Genomic DNA, 18,011 nt, shown 5'->3' on the forward strand with positions numbered 1-18,011 from the left:
ACTCTTGAACACAGGGTAGCTAAAGCAAATGGATGAAATGATGAACAGAAGATCTCAGAGGGCTGCTCGAGAAGACAAACTAAAGTATTATAATGACATGTCCAAAGACCTGGAGTTAGAAATCCAAAAGTGAAGAACACTTTTGGCATTTCTCAAGTTGAAAGAACTGAAGAAAAAAAGCCTCAAGTTGCAATATTTAAGGATTTTATGGGCAAAATATTAAGCCACGCAGGAAACATCAAAAGAAGATGGGAGAAATACACAGATTTACTGTACCAAAAACAATTGGCTGACGTTCAACAATCCCAGGAGGTAGCATATAGTCAGGTACCAATGGTACTGAAGGAAGAAGTCCAGGTAACACTGAAGGCATTGGTGAAAAATAAGTTCAGAAATTGATGGACTACCAATTGAGATGTTTCAAAAAACAGAGGCAGTGCTGAGGGTGCTCACCTTCTATGCCAAGAGTTTGGAAGTCAGCTACCAGACCAACCTACTGGAAGAGATCCATATTTTTGCCCATTCCAAAGAAAGGTAATCCAAAAGATTGCGGATATTATTTAACAATACCATTAATACCACACCCAAGTAAATTTTGCTGAAGATCATTCAAAAGTGATTGCAAGTCGACAGGAAACTGCCAGAAATTCAAGCTGGTTTCAGAAGAGGACATGGAATGAAGGGTATCATTGCTGGTGTCAGATGGATCTTGGTTGAAAGTAGAGAATACCAGAAAGATGTTCACCTATTTTTTGACTAGGCAAAGACATTGGATTGTGTAGATCATAACTAATTATGATAACATTTTGAAGAATGGGGATTCCAGAACACTTAATTGTGCTCATGAGGAACTCATACATAGACCAAGAGGCAGTTGTCGAACAGAAAAGGGGACACTACATGTTTTAGAGTAAGGAAAGGTGTGTGTCAGGGTTGTATCCTTTCACCATACTTATTCAGTCTATATGCTGAACAAATAATCTGAGAAGCTGGACTATAAGAAGAAGGATGTGGCATCAGGATTGGAGGAACGCTCACTAACAAACTGTGTTATGCAGATGACACAACCTTGCTTGCTGAAAGTGAAGAGGAATTGAAGTGCTTACTAATGAAGATCAGAGACTACATATGCCAGTATGGATTGCACCTCAACGTAAAGAAAACAAAAGTCGTCATAACTAAACCAATAAGCAATATCACAACAAACAGAGAACAGGTTGATGTTGTCAAGGACTTCCTTTTACTTGTATTCACAATCAGTGCTCATGGAAGCAGTAGTCAAGAAATTAAACAACACATTGCATTGGGCAAATCTGCTGCAAAAGACCTCTTTAATGTGTTAAAAAGCAAAGATGTCACTTTCAGGACTACAGTGCACCTGACCCAGGCCAGGGTATTTTCAGTTGCCTCATATGTATGCAAAAGCTGGACAATGAATAAAGAGGACAGAAGAAGAATTGATGCCTTTGAGTTATGGCGCTGTTGAAGAATATTGAATATACCATGGAATGCCAGAAGAACGCACAAATCTGCTTTGGAAGAAGTACAGCCATAATGCTCCTTAGAAGCAAGGTTGATAAGATATCATTTCATGTACTCTGGATGTGTTATCAGGAGGAATGATGTATAATCATAGCATGAGATTTAAACATTCCATTACTAATGTATAAATAATATGCAGATAATAAATTAATAAGAACAGAGAAGATGTGAACAAAATTAAGAAAGTAGCTTTGATATATAGAGAACACAGAACCACAGGGACCAAACTCATAATCTTTTGAATTGTAAAATTGGCCCTATGTAGGACCATAAAACAGGCCTCATCAAATTATACAAGGTAAAATACTTTCTAATCTGTTCCTTGACCACAATGAAATTTGACTAGAAATGTGTAGAAGAAAATTAAATACATTTTTTAAAATTCTCAACTGTTTGAAAATTAAATAGTCTGCTGCTATGTCTCACGTTAACAAATCTGTCTTGGAAGAAATACAACCAGAATGCTCCTTAGAAGCAAGGATGGTAAGACTATGTCTTACATACTTTGGACACGTTGTCAGGAGAGATCAGTCTCTGGAGAAGAACATCATGCTTGGTAAAGTTCAAGGTCAGTGGGAAAGAGAAAGACCCTCAACGAGATGGATTGACACAGTGGCTGCAACAATGGGCTCAAGCATAACTATGATTGTGAGCATGAGGCCAGACCAGGCAATGTTTCGTTCTGTTGTGCTGGGGTTGCTGTGAGTTGGAACCAGTTGAACAACACCTAACAACAACAAATATCTCATGTACCTTGGACATGTTATCAGGAGGGTCTGGTCCTTGGATAAGTACATCATACTTGGTAAAGTAGAGGGTCAGGTAAAAAGAAGACCCTCAACTAGATAGACTGACACAGTGGCTGCAATAATGGGCTCAAACATAGCAAGGATTGTTAAGATGGAACGAGACTGGGCAGTGTTTCGTTCTCTTGTACATAGGATTGTTATGAGTCTGAACCAACATGACGTCACCTAACAAAACAATAACATATAATCGCTGATTTAAAACAAACAAACAGGAAATTAGAAAATTTTTTACTTTAACAATAATAATGATGTAAAATGCCTAATTTGGGAGAGGAACCCAAGATAGAAAAAGAATAGCAAACCAAACCTATGAATTCAGAAACAAGCAATAAGAAGAAGAAGAGGAATCAACAGAGCACAAAGTTACAATAAAAAAAACCAATACAACTAGAAATGGATTTCATTCAGTATTTATAAAATTGATAAACCCAATAATAATAATGAGAAGACAGAGGGAAAAATCCAAATAAGAAATAGTAGGATTAAAAGGTCCATTACCGTAGAACCTATAGTCCCCGAAAAGATAACAAAAGATTATTAATTAAAACATTATGTCAATAAATTTGACAACTTAGGTTACATGGATGCTTTTATAAAAAGAACAACATGCCAAAACTGAAAAAAAAATTAAAAATTTGAGTACTCTGATAGGTATATTTAATATCAACTCCATTATTACAAAAAAAAATTCAGACCTAGATGGTGTCCTTCATGGCCTTCATGAGTTCTTCTAAGTAGTAAGGAAGAAAAAGAACCAATCTTGCACACACTGGAATGAAATATAAAAAGGAGGAGAAATCTCCAACTCCTTTTATAAGGACAACATAATCTTGATACCTGGACTAACCATGATAATTAAAGAAAGTATAATTTAACTCCAATATTTCCTAAAAGCATAAAGGCAAAAATTGAACATCCAGCTATGATAAAAAACCAAACCCACTGTTGTTGAGTCAATTCTGACTAATCAGCCCTATAAGACAGAGTAGTACTGCCCCAAGTGGCTTCCAAGGAGTGGGTTGCATATTCAAACTGCTAACCATTTGGTTAGCACTCGAGCACTTAACCACCGTGCTATCAGAGATTCCAGTTATTATACAAACTCTTGGAAAAATAATAGAGAGAAATCTTCTCAGTATAATAAGCAGCATATTCAAAAATAAACCCATAGCAAACATATACAAGGGTGAAATATCTCATAATTCTCTCCCCGAGTATGAAAAAGAAACAAAGATAACCACTGTTCCTAGTTCTATTTAACATTATGCTTGAAGTTAAGCAAATACAGTAAAGCAAGGATAAGAAATAAAATGGCTAAAAATACCAAAGGAAGAAAGAAAATGCATCATTATTCACAGACAACGTGAATTATGGAGAAATATTAATAGAATTTACAGACCATTTGAGAGTTAATGAATAAATGTAGCATGATTGTTGCACACAAAATAAATCAACAAAATTGACTAGATTTCTATGCATTTTAGATAAAATATTATTTTATTTGCAATTGCATCAAATAAGTCAAATTCCTAGTAAAAAGTCCAACAAAAGATATGCAAAACCTGTACAATGAAAACTATAAAATATAATTGAGAAAAATTTAAGACTACCTAGATTACTGGAAGAATTCACCAGGCTTATGGATTGAAGACAATATTTCAAAGATCACAACTCCCATCTCCTAATTGCCTGTAGATTCAATGCAATCCCCACCACAGTTCCAGCAGTTTTGTTTGTTTTTAATTGGGAAAGTTGAGTCTCAAAGAAAGGCAAAGACCTAAGAATAATCAGGGCATTTTGAAAAATTAACTAAGTTCTGTGAGTACACTGTACCAAATATCAAGACCTCCTATAAAACCATAGTGACTAAAAAAAAAAAAAAAATTTTTTTTTTTTTTTAGTGACTAAGACTACGTGGAATTGTTGATATATAGGCAAATAGACCAATGGAACAAAATAGAGTTACAACTTTCTATGTATGTATGTATCTAACTATCTATGTATCTATATGTGTATCTACCTACCTACCTGCCTGCCTGCCCGCCTGCCTGCCTACCTACCTATCTATCTACCTACCTACCTACCTGTCTGTCTGTCTATCATCATCTATCATCTATCTATCTATCATATCTGTATATCTTTACACAGAGATATTATATATAGATACATAAAACCTGCTGCCATCGAATTGATTTTGACTTATGGTGACCCCGTGTGTGTTAGAGTAGAAATGTGCTCTATGGGTTTTTTAATGGCTGATATTTTGGAAGCAGATCACCGGGCTTTTCTTCTGAGGCATCTCTTGGTGGATTCAAGCCTCCAACTTCTCAGTTAGGAGCCAAACATATCAACCATTTGCACCACTCAGGTACTACATATATAGAGATAAAGAAGGAGACTGACACAGAGAGAGGGATAGAAATAGAGTGCAAGGGGATGACACAGACTATTTGCACTTAATTGCTAAAAGTAGGCTGGCTGTTTGAACTTGCCCCAGCAGCATCATGGAGGAAAGGCCTAGGATCTGCTTACATAAAGATTAAACCCCAAGGAGCTCAGTTCTACTCCGTAACACATGGGGTCACCATGAGTAAAAATCAACTTGACAGCAACGCTTTAAAAATATATAGATGATTTATGACGAAAATAGTACAGAAAAGCCATGGTGGTCTTTTCAGGATGGCACTGTATCAATGTATGAAAAAAAAAATTTACTCTTGACTCCTACGTCATACCAAACACAAAAATAAATTGTAAATGGATATAGATCTAAACGTGAAAAAATAATATAATGATGTTCTAAGAGAATGTAAAGAAGGCCACCTTTATGACGTTGGGTAGATGAAGACTTATTAAACCAGGTTAAAAAAAAAATCACTAACCATAAAGGAAGAAAAAAAAAACTGAATTATTTTAAGATTAATCACTTCTATTCATCAGCAGGTGCTATTAACAAAGTGAAAAGGCATCCCAGAGAGTTTGATGTTGGAATACAAATGTCTGTCAATAAACTTATATCCGCAATATATAATGGATTCCTACAAATTAATAGTAAAAAATGCAGTTATCTCAATAGGAAAAAATAAAACAAACACAGAAAAGCAAACAAACAAAAAACACAACAATGCATTGCCATTGAATCAAATCTGACTCACGGCGACCTCATGTGTTACAGAGTAGAACTTCTCCATAGGGCTCTCTTGGCTGCAAACTTCATGGAAGCAGGTCTCCAGGCCTTTCTTCCATGGTGCTGCTAGCTGGGTTTGAATTGCCTACCTTTAGGTTAGTAGTCAGGAGCCCTGATGGCCCAGTGATTAAGTGCTCAGCTGCTAACCAAAGGGTCAGTGGTTCAAACCCATCAGTAACTCATCAGGAGAAAGATGTGGCAGTCTGCTCTCATAAAGATTTACAGCCTTAGAAACCCTATAGGGAAGTTCTACTCTGTCCTGCAGGGTCACTACAAGTCGCAATTGACTCGATGGCAGTGGGTTTTTGGTTAGGTTAGTGGTCGAGTGCAAACCACTTGTGCCACCCAAGGACTTAGTTTTCCCCAATAGATACATGGATAAAAGCCTTGAATACGTACTTCCCTGAAGAGGATATCCAATAGCAAATATGAAAATGGACTCGTTTGTTATGAATCATAAAAATGCAAATTAAATTCATAAAATATAATATTACCTCATGCCACCTAGAATGAATAAAATGGAAAAGACATACAACTCAGTAACTGGAATTCTGATTATTGCTGGTGGGAATGTACATATGTGCAATTAGTTTGGGGCAGGTCTTTGTATGCCTTAAAATCAAGAATTGATGAAAGAAATGTAAATTAATTTGACATAAAAAGTACAAAATAATCTGCACTGAAAAATGTATCATGTCTAAGGGAAATATTTTCAAAATTTTTATACCATTTTTACAATATTGAAGGACTTTTTAATTTAATTACATTTTATTCCTTTTTTTAATTTCAACTTATAACCTTGAAAAGGGGCTCTTAGAAACCAAGAATAAAAATACCAACAAATGAACAGAAAAAATAGGCAAAAGAAACTAAGAGATAGCTCATCAAAAAAATAGAGAAAATTTGTTTTAAAACACCTGACAAATACATTGAGTTTCATTCATAATGAAAACATGCTGATTAAAAGTACACTGAAGTTTGCAACAATACAAAATTTGACAATATACTCTGATGGCAAGGATGTGTGAAAGCAAGACTGATGAGAGGATAAAGTTTTATAACTCTTATTGAGATAATTTTTTTTCCTATTTATGAAAATTTCAAAAGCATTTCCAATTTGTCATCCATGCTTAGGAATTTACACTATAGATACATCTACCTATATTCAAACTGATGTACTGACAAGGCTACTGAAGCTAGCATGGATAAGGTATTGATGAAAACTGCTCTGCTGTCCACATAATGGAGGAGAAAGTGATGATAGATTGACTGAACCCAATTATATGTATTTTTTTAAAGTAGAAATAAAATGAGGGATAGACAAATTATAGAAATGATAATTTTCATTTAAGAATGGGAGGCAAATTATATGTATTATAACTGCTTGCAGTTTCATAATAGAAAGCACATAATTATGTTTGAAGAATTTTCAGAAAATACATTAATAAGTACACCCGCTCCTCACTTATTGACATGATTATGTTCCAAAGACCAGGTCGTTATGCAAAAATTGGTATTATGAGAAAAGGGAGGATGACCACATCAGATCATAAAATGGAGGATGACTACATCATTACACAACTGCCAAATTACCTCTTTACATGTCTGCCAAAATATATCATTACATAACTACCAAAACACTGAGAATCATGGCCCAGCCAAGTTGACACATAATCTTAACCATTACAGCAGCATTACACTTGCCTCACACCTCGGTGTTTGTTACTGCCAGATGTACATTGTTAATGTGCTGAATAGTCACATAGCAGATTTTTTACTATTGTTGTAAATGTGAAATGTTGGAAAATGAGGTAGTTGATAAGTGAAGGGTAGCTGTAAGGCTAATCCAGGGCACTGACACAAAAGATTCTGACTCATAGCAACCCTATAGGATAGAGTAGAACTGCCCCATAGAGTTCCCAAGGAGTGCCTGGTGGATTCGATCTACCTATCTTCCGGTTAGCAGCCTCAGCACTTAACCATTACACCACCAGGGTCTCTGAGTATAGGGCAATATCTATTAAATAAGAATAATCCTGATGCAGAAAATTCAGTGAGAACAGTGTCATAGAGTGCCAAATGACAATATACGAAAATTCCATACAGGACAAATAAAGTGCTTACAGAAATGAAATAAAAGAATGGGAGACGTGGTATTTCAATCTTGGTGCGTGTTCCTTCACTCCCCTTTCCGGAGGTCGCTGTAAATCCCAATGTTGACCTAGACAGCCTTTTCCGATATGCCCCAAATTGCCTTAGAATCCTGAAAAGAGCCACCTTGCATCTGAGATGAAGCGTATTTCCCATGACAGACATAGTATCTGAGGAAGAACATATCAGGATCTGTATTTCACTCACTTTTCATTCCAAAAGAGTTACATTCAAATCAAATATTTAAATACATAAATTACCTCCATAGAATGGCTAAAATAATAAGTGATGATAATTATAAAACAGTAGTGGCAGGAAGCATCTTTAGATAAAACATTGTTATTCACTGATATTAAATGTCAGCAGAAACCTAAGATTACTGAAAAAATGTGGCATTTTTCAAAATAAAAATGTTAAGGACAAAAGTGAAGATGGAGACTGGAAACTTACAAATCCCTCAATGAGAATTTCAACATCCAAAATTGAGCTCTTTGTGCTTTGACTGTCACAGTTTTACATTTATAACTCATTTCTTCACATACCCTGATTGGCTCAGTTTATACCCCAATCAGTGATCAGTTATTTAATATCTTAGCCTGTGTCTAGCATCCAATCATGCTTTTTTGGGGGGAGGGAGGGTGTGGGTAGGAAGAGGACATGTAAAGGGGCAATGGAGTATGATTCTTTTAATTAGATTGTCAAATCTAAACTGATTAATGTTAGTATCTTTTCTCACGAAGCCTCTTTATCAATGCGGGAGCCAATGTGGTCTGCTGCTTCATAGAAGTGAGTGAGGGCACATGTGAAAAACAACATCACAAACAAAAAGCTTTTGTTTGAGAACAAAGAAAACGCAACAGTATTACCCAGTAATTTCAATCCAAAATCTGATTGCTTTGACTCATCAAACATGTTGCACAGAGAACTTCCCTTGAGATGGTAGGAAGGTTTCTCTAACTTGATAATCACTTGGCATCCCAGTGAGACGTTTTATTAAAATATGGGCAGGTTAAAAGCATCGGGACTGAGCAAAGACTTAGATTGTCTCTCACAGAGGATTAAAAACGAAAGAAAGAAAGAAAGAAGAGGAGAAAGAAAGAGAGAGAGAGAGAGAAAAGAAAGAGAGCAAGCCAGCCAGCCAGCCAGCAAGCAAGCCTTGAAAAGAAGCTTTGTTTTCTTTACTTAGCAAGATGACAATTAGGACCTTGAAAATAAAAAAGGGAGCCCTGCCAGTTAAACCCCAGCTCTGGGCATGCCAGGGAACTTGTTAGAGTGTTTCAATATAATAATTAAAAAGTTTTAATTAAATGGAGGAAATTATATGCACTTGCATATGCAGTTTGGATCCCTAGAGGATAAGAGCTTGTTAAAACATCCCCTGAGTTTCCAGCTCAGCTCTCGCTAGCATCCAGCACAGTAATGAAGTCCCACGTTCACTTCAGAGGAACTTCACAACAGTGAAATCAAAGACAAACTTTGAGAAAAAGTTTTCAGTTTCTCCTTGGATCAGCTGCAATTCTGATACACAATATGTGATTATTAGGAGCACGTCTGTTTGCAAGTGCATTGGGAGCGGGAGCACGGGAGGGGGAGCACACCGGTGTGCCCATTAACTTGAGGTGGTAGAAGAGCAACACCATCTCCCCTTGGTGCCTTTGGGCTTGTTTGAACTCCTATGTTAAACCTCCTACGTTTAACCTCCATCTCCACATGATGATCGACTATTGAAGTAAATCCATCAATCCAAAGAAAGAACTCATTTTCCTGGCATGGCCATTTATTTCAGTATTGAAGACATAACTTTAGATTCATAACTTTTTTTTTTAATATTTTAACTACATCACAGTATTTATACTAAAACTGCAGCTGCTTTAAAATATGGTGTTTTATTTTATTTTTTTTGGTTAAGAAACATGGTATTTAACACTGTTGCTTTATACGAATCTATTTGACTGGTAAAAGTTTGCAAACAAATCTCACTCATAAAGTCAAAAGAACTGGGGCTAGAATTCTCAAAAACAGAACTCCAAAAAAATGCTATTATTTTGGTAAAACATTCAGCCAGGTCAGTGAAAAACACAAAAATCTTAAGATAGATTTAACTGACAAGTTATTTCAGTCAAAGTATTCAATTTCAAACCATTTGAACTCCTAGAGAACTCCCAGAATAAGAGAAGCTCTAAAAAATTATCCATTAATTTAATAGAAGATTTGAAACGGCAGCTTGAGAAGACAAAGTAAAATGTTATAATGAAATATGCGAAGAAATGGAGTTAGAAAACCAAAACGGAAGAACTGAGGAAAAAATCCAAGCCTTGTGTTTCAAGGTGGCACAGTTATTAAGAGCTACATTTGCTAACCAAAACGTTGGCAGTTCAAATCCACCAGCCACTCCCTGGAAACCTTATGGCAAGTTCTACTCTGTCCTCTACAGTTGCTATGAGCCAGAATCAACTCCACAGCAATGAGTTATGGGAAAAATATTGGACAACAGAGGAAGCATCAAAAGAAGATGGAAGAAATACACAGACATTGTACCAAAAATAATTGGCTGATGTTTGACCATTTCAGAAGGTAACAAATAATCAAGAACCAGGAAGAAGGAAGGAGTCCAGCCTGCACTGAAGGCACTGGTGAAAAACAAGACTCCAAGAATTGATGGAATACAAATTGAGATGTTTCAACAAGCAGATGAATGCTCACTTGTCTGTGCCAAGAAATTCGGAAGACAGCTACCTAGCCATTTGACTAGAAGAGATCTATATATGCACCCATTCCAAAGAAAGGGGATCCAGTGGAAGCCAAAAATTGTCAAACAATATCTTTAACACTTTCATGAACAAATTATGTATTTTGGGGGACTTTTTGGTGATGCCATAACTAATGGTAGGAATGTTGAATCATTGTTTGTTGGTAGTTTTGTTTTTCTTTTGAAAAAAAATGGGGTACCAACCGCGAGCAAGACATATCAGTCCCGTGTTCCATGAAGCACATCAAACATGCGGGGCATATTGGTCTCATGGTGCTTCACACTTCCTGGTAACACTTGAGCCATAAAATATCTTATTCCACTTTCCAAAAACACACACAAATACACACTGTATAAACATTGCACTTGTTGCACATAATTGTTACCAGTATGATTTAGAGGGGCCATATCAGTACCATGTTCAATGAAGCACACTACACGCTTTGGACATAGCAGTCCCATGGCCTAGGAAGTGCATCACAAATTGTCTTCACCCCCAAAATAACTCATTTACTTGAATATTTTTTGAATGCTAATAACTGTTGTTATTGTTGTTGTTGTTAGGTGCTGTCGAGTCAGTCCCGACTCATAGCGACCCTAGGCACAAGAGAACAAAACACTGCCCGGTCCTGAGCCATCCTTACAATCGTTGTTATGCTTAAGCTCATTGTTGCAGCCACTGTGTCAATCCACCGCGTTGAGGGTCTTGCTCTTTTCTGCTGACCCCGTACTCTGCCAAGCATGATGTCCTTCTTCAGGGACTGATGCCTCCTGACAACATGTCCAAAGTATGTAAGACCCAATCTCCTTATCCTTGCCTCTAAGGAGCATTCTTGCTGTACCTCTTCTAAGACAGATTTGTTTGTTCTTTTGGCAGTCCATGGTATATTCAATATTCTTCGCCAATACCACAATTCAAAGGCGTCAGTAACTGTACCTTCCCAATAACATGAAGGAAATAGCAAACATACTTGAAAGCCTTATCTCACTGTACAGAAGCCAAACGAAACACGTTTCACACAATCACCCCTCCAGGAAGCATCCCCTCATACAAATAGCTCTCAACACGCACATGTGGCACAGACCAACTTGCTTGTTTTGTAGGCAGTCGCACCACTATCCACAATGATGCTGGAACGTAATAAAGTGGCTCAAATGCCTGCCAACAAACCTTCAAAACCGAACCAAAAAAAAAACAAACCCAGCGCTGTCGAGTCAATTCCGACTCATAGCGACCCTATAGGACAGAGTAGAACTGCCCCATAGAGTTTCCAAGTAGCGCCTGGCAGATTCGAACTGCCGACACTTTGGTTAGCAGCTGTAGCACTTAACCACTACGCCACCAGGGTTTCCAACAAACCTCCAGGAGCAGAAAATATGATGCCAGCATACATATCCCATGGTTCATGAAAGGGTTAATATCACATTGAAGTAAAATTTTGCAGAAGATAATTTAAAAACAGTTGCAGCAGGACACTGACAGGACACTGACAGAAATCTAAGCCAAATTAAGATGAAGACTTAATAAGGAGGGATATCGTTGCTGATGTCAGATGGATCCTGGCTGAAAGCAGGGAATATGAGAAACATGTTTACCTGTGGTTTATTGACTATGCAAAGGCATTTGACTAAGTGGATCATAAAATTTATGGATAAGGTTTCGAAGAATGGGGATTCCAGAACACTTAATTATGCTCATGCTAAGCCTGTACATAGACCAAGAGGCAGTCTTTCAAACAGAGCAAGGGGATACTGCTTGTTGCTGTTTGGCATTGCTTAACACATTTGAAGTGGAACTGTAATCTTACTTCAAATAAATAAAACTCTCTCATATCTTCAAATGTCTCCTTCCTTACCTTTACACCTACTCCTCACTTATTGACTATCTCGTTATCCAACATTTCACTTTTATGACAATAGTAAAAAATCTCCTATCCAACTCCTTTGCACATTAACAACATATGTCTGGCAGTAACAAATGTCATGTTGCGAGGCAAGACTAACACTGGCTGTGGTGGTTAAGGTTATATGTTAAGTTGGCTGGGCTATGACTCTCAATGGTTTGGCAGCTATGTAATTATGTAGTCATCTTCCATTTTGTGATCTGATGTGGTCATCCTCCATTTTCATATAGCACCAGTTTTCACGTAATGGCCTGGTCTTTAGAGCCAAACCAGGTCCATAAGTGAGGAGTGAATATACTTATCTTATTTTCGCAATGATTATGTTGCTGAAACAATTTGTTTTGCCCGGATGTTGCCTAGGACAAGTTCTTTACCTAATAACTGAGCAGAATAATCAGAAATGGTTATGTTTGTTCTGGTATTTAACACATTTTTAGATTTTTTTTTTAGAAATTACATTTTGTATCCAATATTTCCACTTGGTTCTTCTTGTATTTTTTTCTCCTCCATGCTACCTATAAAATCGTCATTCTTAACTCCTTGAGGTTATATATTATACTTACTTAAAGGTTTTGATTTATTGGGAATTGATCAGTATGCATCTGAAAACAAACTGTAATTTTGCTTGTTTAGCTTTATTTTTACTTTGTTTTTCTCATATATCTCAGATTTCTTACCAACCTTTGCTTTAAATGTATTTGGGTGACTAAGTATTAAATCCAATGCCCAACTTATGCCCCTTATATGAATATGTCTTTGTTGTCAGCTACCTAGCTGTCATTGAATCAGCTTCTGCCATGTGGTGACCCCGTGCACAATGAGATCAGAGCATTGTGAACCATAGAGTTTTTATTGGTTAATTTTCAGAAGCAGATTGCCAGGCCTTTCTTCCTATTTTGTCTTTGTCTGGAAGCTTTGCTGAAACCTTTTCAGCCTCATAGCAACATGCTCACCTCCACTGCCAGGTGGGTAGTGGCTGCCCTTGAGGTGCACTGGCCAGGAATCTAACCTGGGTCTCTCATGTTGAAGATGAGAATTATACCACTGAACCATCATTGTACCCTTTATCAATTTATCAAAGTCTTTTTCTACATTTATCAATGCCATCAACTCATCTTCATTTATTTCAAAATAAGTTTCAGGCATTGGTCATGTCACCTCCTAAATGCTTCGGGATGTCTATGTATCAAAAATTAGAGCTTAGTTTATTTGCTTATGGGATTTTTTTTTCCATTTATTTTTATTTTTGAGGTTACACAAAATTAATGTATCATTTTTTGAGTGAAATCCAGTTAAATATACAAATGCTAGTGCATTACTCAGTGAGTTTTTGCAAATGTATATACCCATGTAAAGTATTGAAATTGTAATCGCTGCAGAAAATTCCTTCATCCCATCCCCTTTCCAGTCATTCCCTGCCCCAAGCGCCAAGCCCCAAAGAGTCAAACACTGTTCTGGCTCCTATCATCATGGATTAGTTTTCTTTTATTACCATTCAGTACTATGCAGTTTGCCCTTAGCATTACTTAAGCAAATATCACAAATATTGGTATATGGTATTCACATTTTTATTCAGTTTCTTTTGAGGGTTCCTCTTTTATTCATAGATTGTTTAGAAACACTTTTTATTTATAAATGTTTGATTGTTTTCTTCCTGTTATCAGTTGCTAGTTTTATTTCATTGTGGTCAGAAATAAAGTTTGTATGATTTCAATTATTTTAAGCTTATTGAGGTTTGTTTTTTGATCCAGGATATGGTCTTTCTTAGAGAATGTTCCATGGTTTCTTGAGAAAAATGTATGTTTTGCTGTTTTTGAATGGAATTCTCTAGAAAAGTTTATTAGGCCCTGTTGTTTGATGGTTTTATTCAGTTCTATATCTAATTTTATCTTTAAATTGCTGAGAGTGGAATGCTGAAATACCTGGCTATAAGTGAATTGTGGATTTCTTTATTTATCCTTTCAACTCAATTAATTTTGTTTTGTGTGTTTTAAAGCCCTGTTGTTTGGTGCATAGATATTTAGGATCACTAGTTCGTCTCAGTTGGTTGGGTTTTTTGTTGTTGTTGTTTTGATTTTGTCATTATATACTATTTCTCTTTTTACCCAGCAATTTTCTTTGATTTGAAGTCTACTTTATCTGATTTAAACGTAGTCACTCCTATGCTTTATTGATTATTGTTAACATGGTTTATCTTTTTTTCTATTTTTACTTTCAACCTACTTATGTTATTGTGTTTTAAGTGAGTTTTGTGAAGACATCACGTAGTGTGGTCATGTATTTTTAAGTATCCTCTCAATCTCTGTCTTTTAATTGGTTAACAGTCTTGCACTATTTACATTTAAATTAATTATTAATATATTAGTGGTGGTCTGTTTCTTTAATTTTTCATTACTGTTCTTCATTTGTTGATTTCCTGTGGCTTACTTGAACATTTCTAAGAATTCCATCTTGTTTTATTCAAATTGTTTTTTTAGTATATCAAACAGTATAGTTTTCTTATAACACTGATGTTATAATTTTTGGTTCAACCATCAAATATGATATAAGGAAATTATGAGGAGAAAGGTAGTCTGTTATAGTTATACCTATTTTTACCCAATTCTTTATTGGTTTTTCATTGTTTTAGAAGGAACTTATGAAGTACGGCAGTGGAGGGTGTAAAGTTCCCAGCCTTATTCTGTCATAATTTCCTTTTTTTTTTCCTTTTTAGAATTTCCTGTAATTGTTCTTTAGTAATAGATCTTTTTTTGCTAGCAACAAATTTCTTACTTTTCCTTCATGTGTTTGTTTCCTTCAAGTGTTTATATCCCCATTATTCCAGGAAAAAAAAAAATTAGTTTTACCAGATACAGCATTTTTGGTAGACAGTTCTTTTCTTTTAGTACTTGAAAAATGTTCCACTTCCTTCTTGCCTCCATCATTTCAGATGAGAAATCCACTATAACTTGAGTTGGTCTTGCTCTTAGGTAATACATTGTTTCTTTCTGGCCGCTTTCAAGATTTTTTCTTTGTCTTTAGTTTTCCAAAATTTAATTATGATACAGTTTCGCATGGATATCTTTGGGCTTACTCTATTTCAGTTTTCTCAGATTCTTGAATCTGTTGATTTATGTGTTTCATCCAAGTTAGGAAGTTTCAGGCATTATTTGTTCAAATCTTTTATCCCATGTTTTTTCTTCTCTTCTTCCAAAGCTTCAAAGATAGGAACATTAGGTCTTTTGTTATTGACCCATGGGTCAATGATAACAATCTTTTTTTTTCTGTTGTTGTTGTCGATTTCCTCTCCAATGTTAAGGCTGAGCAAATTCTCTTTGTCTCCAAGTTCGCAGATTCCGTTTTCTGCCATCTCTACTCCTGACCCTATCATCAGGATTTTTTGTTTGTTTGGTTTGGTTATTGTAATGTTTAGTTATGTAATTTCTATTTGGTCATTTATTGCAACCTGTATTTCTTTGCTGATGTTTTTCATTTTTTTAGATAATTCATAATTACTTGTTGAATGCCTCTTTTTTTTTTCATTTTTATAGCCTTTTATTATCAGTATCTTTATAAATCTGAAAGTGTTTTGAACACAAAATTGAACATCTGTGAGTGAACATCTGAGAATGATAACATCAGCAAATGACATACTGCAACATATTACTAATGATAATATGTACAAAAAAAAGGATGGTCATAAGTTCAGCTTGTCATAACTCAAATGTGTCATAAATTGGGTGCTACCTGTATACCAAATTTACTGAGTTTGTTCCCTAAAATCCTCCTAAGTTCCCCAAATATTTTAGGATCATGCACTGTTGTTGTTGTGTGCCATTGAGCTGATTGCGACTACTCATAACAACCTTATACAAAGAGTAAAACTGCCGTATCAGATTTTCTAGGCCTCCCCAATTTAAACATGTTTGATGTCTTAAATTTCTTACAATTACTATCAGTATTGTTGCACAAATTCCCAATCTTTGCCAGTGGAAGCATGTAAATCGATTTCTGAGTCCATTTGTCATGATCCTATTCATTTTTGATAGCGATCATGTTTTCTGGTTTGACCACAAATTCCTGGCTTGCCATATATAAATTATATCCATAACTGGTAGCCTACCATTTCCCCAAAGAGCTGTGGCACTCTTGATAGGAATTTTTTTTTCTTTTTTTAGATATCACAATCTCAGGGTTGGGAGTGTTCACTGCTACTGTATTGATCATTATTTCTAAGTCTTTTCAGTGGGCAGAGATAGAAAATATGTCCATTTTAAAGGTAAAATGCATCATGAATTTTTTTTAAACTTGAAATTTTGTTGTTACTGAAGAAGTTGAATGATTTGTACTGAGGAGTTCATGTATTTTATCTCAGAATTACAGTCCTAATCTTATTGAAAACAGTTTAAAAATTGTTGCAATTTTTTTAAAAGTAATTTGAAATAGTTCCAACACAAGGCATTTTTTTTCCCAATAAAAAATTCCAAAATTTGATGAACTTTTTAGGGACATTTTCATGCTACCAAACTCCAGCTTAAGAGCACACTATTTTTTCAATGTGGAGGTCACATTTTAAAAATAAGTAAAAAAGTTAACTTTTATAAGAAGGTGGCAATAAAGGGAAAAAAACAGATGTTTGAAAATATATCTACTGTTTTGTGAATTTGTTAACAAAAATGATGTAATCAAATGAACTGTAAAACCTCATGTGTGCATACTTAACACCTGTAGAAACATAATTTTCTAATCTGTTTTTAACAAAAGAAGTAGCCCGGATAGGTGTTCTACCCATTTTAAAGAAAACATGCCTGCAATAGCTTCTGATTTACTTGTAAGATAAACTTTCAACAGCATGCCTACATAATTTTTGAAAGATATTGAAAATTGTTATGAGTTAGTAAGCACAACCACTAATGTATTTATTCTATATTGATGTACTGTGTGTCGTGAGGAAACCCTGGTGCCATACTGGTTAAGTGCTATGGCTGCTAACCCAAGGGTCTGCAGTTCAAATCCACCAGGTGATCCTTGGAAACCCTATGGGGCAGTTCTTCTCTGTCTTATAGGGTCGTTATGAGTCGGAATTGACTTGACGGCACTGGGATGTGTTGTGAGGTGTCATTTTTAGCCCTAGTAGTTATTGAGTGTAAATTCTACAATATAATATGCCTAGAAGCAGGACATTTATTCACTAACAGCCACGTACTAGATAAGATTTCAAAAATATGGAGGCATAGTCAATCACATTGCTCTTACTACAGATATTATTATTAATGCAAATGATTATCTTTTGAAGCAAAAAAAGTACCATGAATAAAGTAAATTAAAAATCTTAAATATCATGTATTTTGTCTTCAATAATTTTATTTATTTTAATATAATATAATATATGATATAAAGAACGAAGTATATATGTGACAGTAAACAACAACAAAAAAACTTCAGAGGTTCACAATAAAATAAAAATGTCAGCCACTATTCTAGATAAATCATTCAATGCAGATCATAGTCAAATTTTTCTTTTTAATCCCATAAAAGTTCATAATCCATATCCTGATATTGTGACCTAATAATTTGCCCTGAAATGTAAAAAGTATTTCATATCCTTGGAAAGATGCAAACCCAGAGTGGGATCTGGGGCAATGGAGCCAAACCTTGAGCTTTCACTTGTGGCCAACTTCCGGATACTT

This window comes from Loxodonta africana, unplaced genomic scaffold (assembly GCF_030014295.1).
Source record: "Loxodonta africana isolate mLoxAfr1 unplaced genomic scaffold, mLoxAfr1.hap2 scaffold_201, whole genome shotgun sequence".
Taxonomy (NCBI): Eukaryota; Metazoa; Chordata; class Mammalia; order Proboscidea; family Elephantidae; genus Loxodonta; species Loxodonta africana.